Below are 10,026 nucleotides of genomic sequence, written 5' to 3' on the forward strand. Positions count from 1 at the left end.
GTAATTTATTCTTTGCACTACAAAATTTCATACAAATCCTGCTCCTTTTACAGTAAAATACTGTTTCCTTTTATTACAGCGAAACACTGGCTATTTTACAGTTATTTACTGCATAATCTACAGTAAGGGTTAACAGTGTAGAAGACTTATAGTTTTATTGAGTCATGCGACTACGGTAATATTGAAAAAAAATTTGTATTGCGGTATGACGGTATTTACAATATCGTTACATCACTACCATATATCTAAACTTCCACCTATACAATTAACCAAATGTCCTTCCATTCATCCATCCATCCATCCAACAAACTGTCTGTCCATCCATTCACTTATCAACTCTCTGTCCATCTATACATCCATCCATCCATCCATCCATCCATCCATCCAACTAACCAACCAACTGTCTGTCCATCCATTCATCGATCAAACTAATCAACTGTCCATCCATCCACCCAACTAACCAACTGTCCGTCCATTTATCCAAACATCCAATTCACCAACTGTCTTTCGATTATCACCCTCTGTCCTCCATCTCACAAACAACCAACCAGCCAACCAACAATCCATCCATTCATTCATCCATTTATAATTGATTAGGTCAAAAAATTGCTTTTATGGAAAAGAGCAGTTGACTTTTTATGTTCCAGACATAAACAATCTGATTGATCTATTCTCTAAACAGCATATCCTTTAATAGTCAAAGAATAACTTAGCTTGCTTAGCATAGTTGCTTGAACCCACTTGAAATAGCATTTTTAGTTTGACATCTTGTGCTCTAGTCATATATTGTTGTATAACTGTATCATTGTTTTGGTGCTAATTACTCTATTGCTTAATTAATAATGCAGGATGGCACTGTTGCTGGTTTCACTGTCTGAAAATGCCAGCTGAACAGTCTCGCCGCAGACAACACTGTTGAGTGGGAGGCCTGCTGCTGAAGTGCTAAAAACCACCATCTTATTAAAAGTATACAAAATGATTACAATGAGTCAACCACTTAAAAGTAAATACCAAACCTGAGTCACACATGCTATATGAGTAACGACACCTCTGGAACAATAGAGCCGGATGTTTTCATACCTTATAGGCTTGTCATCTACACAAATGCAGTTTTACATAACATTACGGGGAATTTTCTTTTGTGATTTAGCACCACTGACCACACTGTTTTGTAGAAGAATATAACTTTTTTTCCTGGAAGTACTATACTGTTGACTAATTTACTGTCCAAATACATGCACTTAAAACACTTTAACAGTCCAGTAGATCATTTCTCAGAAGCAAATAGCACTTCAAATATTGTTTGAGGTATTTAAATAAAAAATAAAAGTCAAAAACCAAGACAAAATTGTAATAATGGCACATATGAACACTAAAATTATTTAAAATCTATGCATCTAATTCATCAATCCATCCAACAACCAATCAAACATCCATCCATTCATCCTAAACCCACTAACTACCATCCATCCTCCATACAGCCATCCCACTAGCCAACCATTTATCCAACCAACCATCCATTCACAAGCCCACCCACCCAACCATCATATAAACAATCCAGCCAACCATCCAACTGAACAACAAACCATCTGTCCATCTATTCATCCATCCATCCAACAATTATATGCATTCTCAATTCACCCAACCAGCCATACATCCAATTAGACAACCATGCATCAATCCATCCAACAACCAATCAGACATCCATCCATTCATCCTAAACCCACTAACCATCTTCCATCATACTGCAAATCCATCCCACCAGCCAACCATTTATCCAACCAGTAATCCAACTAGATAACAAACCATCTGTCCATCTATTCATCCATCCATCCATCCAATAATTATATGCATTCTCAATTCACCCAACCAGCCATCCATCCAATCAGACCATGCATCAATCCATTCAACAACCAATCAAACATCCATTCATTCATCCTAAACCCACTAACCATCCTCCGTTCTCCATACATCCATCCCACCAGCAAACCATTTATCAAACCAATCATCCAACTAGATAACAACTAGATAACAAACCATCTGTCCATCTATCCGATTATAGAGTGCGATCGTGCAGATTCGCACTCTATAACATCAGAAAGATACGACCCTTCTTATCTGAACATGCAGCTCAACTCCTTGTTCAAGCTCTTGTTCTCTCCAAACTGGATTACTGCAACTCTCTACTAGCTGGGCTTCCAGCTAACTCCATCAAGCCTCTTCAACTGCTCCAGAATGCAGCAGCACGAGTTGTCTTCAATGAACCTAAACGAGCACATGTCACTCCGCTGCTAGTCCGTTTGCACTGGCTGCCAGTTGCTGCTCGCATCAAATTCAAAGCTCTGATGTTTGCCTACAAAGTGACTTCTGGCCTTGCTCCTTCTTATCTGCTCTCACTTCTGCAGATCTATGTGCCCTCCAGAAACTTGCGTTCTGTGAATGAACGTCGCCTCGTGGTTCCATCCCAAAGAGGGAAGAAATCACTATCGTGAACGCTCACGCTTAATCTGCCCAGTTGGTGAAATGAACTCCCTAACTGCATCAGAACAGCAGAGTCACTCGCTATTTTCAAGAAACGACTAAAAACTCAACTATTTAGTCTCCACTTCACTTCCTAATCTGCAATTGCCTCTCTGAATATCACACTAACTGTACCCAAAAAAAAAATACTTATACTACTAATACTTTCCTTCTTAGACTTTACAGACCTGAAACTTCCCTATAGCACTTATTCATTATTGCTCTTATAGTTGTGTAAATTGCTTCCTTGTCCTCATTTGTAAGTCGCTTTGGATAAAAGCGTCTGCTAAATGACTGAATGTAAATGTAAATGTAAATATTCATCCATCTATCCATCCAACAATTATATACCAATTATCACACCAGCCAACCATTTATCTAATGAACCATCCATTCACAAGTTCACCTGCCCAACCATCATATCAACAATCCAACCAACCATCCAACTAAACAACAAACCATATGTCCATCTAATCATCCATCCATCCATCCATCCATCCATCCATCCATCCATCCAACAATTATATACATTTTCAATTTACCCAACCAGCCATCCATCCAATCAGACAACCATGCATAAATCCTCCCAACAACCAATCAAACATCCATTCATTCATCCTAAATCCACTAACCATCATCCATCCTCCATACCTCCATCCCACCAGCCAACCATTTTCAAACCAACCATCTGTTCACAAGTCTACCCACCCAACCGTTATTTCAACAATCCAACCAACCATCCATCCAACCAAAAAAAAAACACATCTTCCCATTTACAGTATTCATCCATCCATCCATCAAATCAACCATTAACATTCTTAATTCACTCAATCAGCCATCCATTCAATCAGACATCCACCCATTAACCATGCATCAATCCATCCAACAACCAAACATCCATCCATCCATCCTAAACCCACTGACCACCATCCATCCTCCATACATCCAACCAGGCAACCTTTTTCCAACCATTCATCCATTCATTTACCCACATATCCACATATTTACTTAAAATTTCTGAAATACTGATAAAAAATTGCAAACGCTGCCAATCTCAGACTGACATTTGCACACATTTGCACATAATTTTAGATATTTTGAAACTGTAGCTAATTTCTTCAGCATGAATCTATCATCTTTCAGTTACAGCAACACTTCCCTATTTTTAAATGTCGAGAGTGAATGTATTTGATCCATTTTAGTCAATTGGTTTTGTAAGTTTCAATGACAGCATCTGTTCTCACACACAATGAGGCAGAAACTACCTTCGTTTTTTTCCCGCAGTATCACTTTCAGGATCAAAATAAGGATGTGCATATAAAAGCTAACCACTAACACCCTCTTTCACAGTCCAGAAATGTCTGTTGGTTGAGCTCTGTCAGAGCTGTGTGGGCAGATGGGGTTTTGGTGGCGTGTGTGTCAGTTAGTCACAGACGTGTGTCCATGTGCATCTCTGCTTTCTCTACGGTCAGATTGGGGCAAAATAGCACCTGCATTACTTCCCTTTTAAAAGACAGAAACCTCAATGATAGTCTAAAAATGACAGAAACATTACAACATGCGATCAGTGGGAGTCCTTAACTTTCATTACGCAATATATATGACTTTCAGAACAGTTTTCTTCAAGCTAGTGGTTCTGCTTCAATTATGTCACTGTTCTTTTTAGTTTAGTTTATAAACCTTAAAGTCCAAACCTAGTATTTGTTAGTTGTGTTGTTATACATACACTACCTGACAAAAGTCCTGTCGCCTATCCAAGTTTTAGGAACAACAAATAATAATTTGACTTCTAGTTGATCATTTGGTACCAGAAGACGCTGAAGAATACACTTATTTTACCAAAATGAAATATGATCATGTCTTGATTTGAAATTATTTAATTAGGACAGTAAGGTCTGACTTTGCTTATACAAAAGTCTTGTTGCTTAACGGAAATAATGTACAGTATAGAATATAAAGTCATGGTGCATTGAAAAATTTATTAATATTGTGTAAGACTCCCTTGAGCTTGGATGACTGCATCTATACATCTCTGCAATGACTCAACTAAGTTATTGATAAAGTCAATGAATAGCAAAGAAAGCTTTCTTGCAGGACTCCCAGAGTTCATCAAGATTATTTGGATTCATCTTCAATGCCTCCTCCATCTTACCCCCGACATGCTCAGTAATGTTCATGTCTGGTGACTGGGCTGGCCAATCCTAGTGCACCTTGACCTTCTTTGCTTTTAGGAACTTAGATGTGGAGGCTAAAGTATGAAAAAGAGCTCTATCCTGCTGAATAATTTGCCCTCTCTTGTGGTTTGTAATGTAAGGTGCAGTACTGTCTTGATACCTCAGGCTGTTGATGTTGCCATCCAATCTGCAGATCTCTTACACACACCTATACTGAATGTAACCCCAAACCATGATGTTTTCTTCACCAAACTTGACTGATTTCTGTGAGAATCTTGGGTCCATGTGGGTTCCAATGGGTCTTCTGCAGTATTTGTAATGATTAGGATGCAGTTAAACAGATAATTCAATCAAAAAATCTACCTTCTGTCACTTTTCCAATTGATTAACTAGAAGTCAAGTTATTATTTGTTGCTCTTACAACTGAGATTGACGACAAGACTTTTGTCAGGTAGGGTATACTCACTAGCCACTAGTAAGTACTGTAAGTTTTGACTTAAAAAGTCTTTTCTTTTTGTTTTATGCACTGCTTTGATCAAGCAAAACATATTTACGTGTGTTTTTAAAAGCAATCTAGAAATGGAAAAACCCTTGCCTGATTCTTACCATGTTTTCAGATTTTACGTCATTCTCACCCTGTTATTTACTTGTTTATTTTAGTTTTTTGGCTTCTGTTTTTGTCTTATATGCTTTCTGGAACTGTTTTTCACTGGACTCAAACCCCGTCCCCATAGTCAACTGCTCTTTGCATCACAAGTCTGCCTACGTACATGGCGAGTTACTGGACAAACTGATAACGGTGGGAAAGCCGTCCTTACAGAAGTAATCGGTTAGCTGTTACCGCAAATTGAAAAGCCGCTCATTTGTTTTATAAAAACGAAATGCAGCCATACATACTTGTGGATACATAATTCACGATCTCCAAAAATGTATTTAGGGCTACATTTTCAGAATGAGCCTATGTTGAAAATAAATTAGTTACACAAGATAAATGGTTTATGCTTAAATTAATTTGTAAAATCAACATACATCTACTTTATGAAGCAAAACATTCAATAACTGTATTGCATTTTTGTTCATTTGAATGGGGACCAATACTATAGTATAACAATAGTATGGAGTACCGCAGGGATTTGTCTTAGGCCATTTCCTGTTTTTGATAAATATACGCCAAACCAAAATATACAAATGACTAATCCAGAAAATATTTTTGCTGTCTAAATGAATTGCTTTAACTCAATATAAAGTGATAGTTCTATCAAAAATGAAAATTTACTCACTATTTTACACCCTCAAGTCATTTCAATCCTTTAAGTGTCTTTATTTTGTTAAAAACTGGTATCTATTGACAAAATAATACTAAGCAAGTCAATGGCAACCAGTTTCCAACGTCATTCAAAATACTCTGTGTTCATTAGAAGAGAAACTCAAACTGGTTTGGAACAAGTGGAGGGTGAGTAAATAATGAGAGAATTAACATTTTTGGTGGAACTGTCACTTTAATTCGACTACTTAATCATGCATTAACTGTCCTAATTACATTGTGTCACACAAATAAAAGCATTTAGGTCAGACCACTGCAAACATCTTCACTTTCACAGTGTGTTCTACCATAAACTAACTAAATGAAAACAGTTTGTGCTTGTAGGCTCATGTTGCGGGATGATTCGTAGCAAGTGGGGGAGATGTTTCCTGTGGGCCGTTTCCTCTTCCTGTCTCTCTGAGTGACAAAGACCAGTGGGGCTGACACTTCCTGTAAAGCAGGAAATGGGAACAGCTCTCAGCAGATCTAGACTGGCAGCTACAAGACCAGGCATGAGAAACAATGCACATCCTCAGGGCATGTAAACATCCCATACCTCGAGGACTCAGCAAAAACAACACAACATCCAACTGGTCAGCTCAAACTTTGTGGCCATCTTTTGAAAAATTAGGTTGTGTGCTTAAATTGGGGAGTGCACGCACAGTTTCCATTTAGAGTGAGAATGAAACTGTGGTGTGGCGTAAAACTCCCAGTTCCACAGCAGCAGGGTGGAGATGAGGTGTGTCTGCGAGAGCCTCATTACTAATGAACCACAGACAGATCTTCATCTGCTGCTCAAGTGCATGAGTGTGTGTGTGTGTGTGTGTTTTGCAGATTTTACTCAGCTGTCTTGCCGCCTATTACATGTTAGCACATGTTGCTTATACAGCAGTTGAAAACAAAAAATGTAATGCTTGTAGATATGTAGATGTTGACCTTTATGAAAGTGTAGTTGTTTTAACCAACCCAGGCTCATTATGGATACGTACCCCTGTATACATTTCTTGAGAGCACTAAATATATGCCAGTAGGTATGTTTTTGCAGTTTTTGTTTTTGCAAATCCACCAGAAGCCGCTGTGTTCAATTTTTCAGATCTCAAATTTCTCTCGCAAGTGCCATTCCCACCTGCTGTTCTCATGTAAATCCACCAGAGGCTGCTGTCGACTGACTGACTGACGACAGACTGATAACCCAACCCAACCCTTTCACTAAACACAACCGATAGTGTTTTAAAAAAAGCAATCCTGAAAAAGAAAACCCTCATGGCCACCTTATTTTTACCACTCTTTCAGATCTTATTACGTTGTTACCCTGTTATTTAATTTTTTATTTAATTTTTTGCTTTTTTGTTTTTATTCAACTCTATTTTGTGTCTCAAGAGCCGTCCACAAGGAGGAAAGCAGTCAGCTGGTTGCGCGGAAAGAAACAGAAGCCATCGGCGCCGTCATACCGCTCCGCAGTGTTTGTTTGAAAAACGAAATGCAACCATAAGTACCTTTTGATACATAATTCACACTCCACAGTAATGTACACGGTGCTATGTATTCACAATGAGACTGTGCTGGTTTTAATGTCTGGCACTTCATTTGTAAGGCCACTTTAAATGTATTTAAGACCATGTTGAGGTGAATGAACATGCACAGGGTTATTAATTTAACGAGGTGTTTAGCATCCACTTTAAAAAACATAAAAAATACTAATCAATTTGACGTCAAAACACGTTAAAATTGCAAATTGATTTGATGTCAATTTGACGTAAAAAATGCAAATTAATTTGATGTCAATTTGAAGTAAAAAATGCAAATTGATTTGATGTCAATTTGACGTCAAAAACACATTAAAATGCTAATTGATTTGATGTTTATTTGACGTCAAAAACATAAAAAATGCAAATCGATTTGATGTTGATTCGACGTCAAAAATACGTTAAAACTGCAAATCGATTGGATGTCAGTTTGATGTCAAAAGACGTTAAAAATGCATATCGATTTGATGTCAAATTGACGTAAAAAATGCACATCGATTTAATGTCAATTTGGCAACAAAAACACGTTAAAATGCAAACCGATTTGATGTCAATTTGACGTCAAAAATGCAAATCAATTTGATGTATAAAACACGTTAAAAATGCACTTCGATTTGATGTCAATTAGACATCAAAAATGCAAATTGATTTGAAGTCAATTTAATGTCAAAAACACGTTAAAAATGCAAATCGATTTAATCTCAATTTGACATCAAAAATGCAAATCAATTTGGTCAATTTGACGCTAAAAACACGTTAAAATTAAAAATTGATTTGATCTCAATTTGACGTAAAAAATGATAATCGATTTGATGTCAATTTGACGTCAAAAAAAGTTGCAACATTAGAGAGACAATACGAACCAGGTAAATTGAAAAGAGAAATGATTTATTAACAAAACGTATTATTAACAAAAGTATTTAAAGCAATCAAACTCAGTATAGGTGAAAGTCAGTAGTGAAAAGCATGTGTATGGAAGTGTAATGAGCTTATGATCCAAACACAAAAACAAATCAAAAGTGCCAAGCAGAGACGTCCGGCTAATCGAGCTCTTCCAGACAGAATGCCGGACTCCTTATAAACACAACAAGATGAGTCTCAGGTGGGATGACCCACCCACCAATCTGCAATCATCATGCAGGCCCTGCAAAATCACAAAAAACACACACATACAAACAGGTCCCACATGGGACCTAACAACGTTAAAATTGCAAGTCGATTTGATGTGAATTTGACGATTTCATGTCAATTTGACGTCAAAAATACTTTAAACTTGCAAATTGATTTGATGTCTATTTGATGTAAAAAAAAACGTTAAAAATGTGAATCGATCTGATGTCAATTTGATGTTAAAGACACGTTAAAAATGCAAATCAATTTGATGTCAAATTGACATTAAAATGCATATCGATTTGATGTCAATATGTCGTCAAAAACACGTTAAAAATGCTAATTGATTTATTGCGAATTTTACGTCAAAAATGCAAATCGATTTGGTGAATTCTGACGTCAAAAACATGTCAAAAATGCTAAACTATTTGATGTAAATTTGACGTCAAAAACACGTTAAAATTGCAAATAGATTTGATGTTAATTTGACGTCAAAAATGCTAATCGATTTGATTTCAATTTGACATCAAAAACACGTAAAACTTTTGAATCGATTTGATGTCACTTTGACGTCAAAACACGTTGAAAATTGTAAATTAATTTGATGTCAATTTGATGTAAAAAATGCAAATTGATTTGATGTCAATTTGACGTCAAAAATACGTTAAAATTGCAAGTCAATTTGATGTTGATTTGATGTCAAAGACATTAAAAATGTAAATCGATTTGACGTCAGTTTGATGTCAAAAACGCATAAAATTGCAAATCGTTTTGATGTCAGTTTAATGCCAAAAACACATTAAAAATGCAAAGTGATTTGATGTCAATTTGACGTCAAAAACATAAAAAATGCAAATCGATTTGATCTCAATTCAACGTCAAAACATATTAAAAATGCAAATCGATTTGATCTCAATTTGAAGTAAAAAATGCTAATTCATTTGATGTCAATTCAACGTCAAAACATATTAAAAATGCAAATCGATTTGATGTCAATTTTAATGTCAAAAACACGTCAAAAATGTAAATTGATTTGATGTCAATTTAATGTCAAAAATGTATTATATAACAGAGCTGTAATTGATGTGTTTTTTGATGCAAATGTTAGATCAAGGTAGTTTACATGGATTGTAGAACTGAAGATGCCTTTAGATGAATAAACCTTTCTTTTACATTATAATACTTTTCGTGCTGTCATTTGGTACCATACGGTTGTGCCAGGTACCCTTACAAAAGAATCCCAAAAAAGCTGTAAGTTTTAGTTCACTAATTTGGTTCCTCTGATAGTGTAAACGAAAATAAATGCATACCATACTGTACCGCACCATACCACTCAGTAAAACAGAGCCATTAGAGTTTCTTTATAGCACCGCATCACTACTACAGCGTTTTA

This window comes from Danio rerio, chromosome 22, assembly GCF_049306965.1.
Source record: "Danio rerio strain Tuebingen ecotype United States chromosome 22, GRCz12tu, whole genome shotgun sequence".
Classification (NCBI taxonomy): domain Eukaryota; kingdom Metazoa; phylum Chordata; class Actinopteri; order Cypriniformes; family Danionidae; genus Danio; species Danio rerio.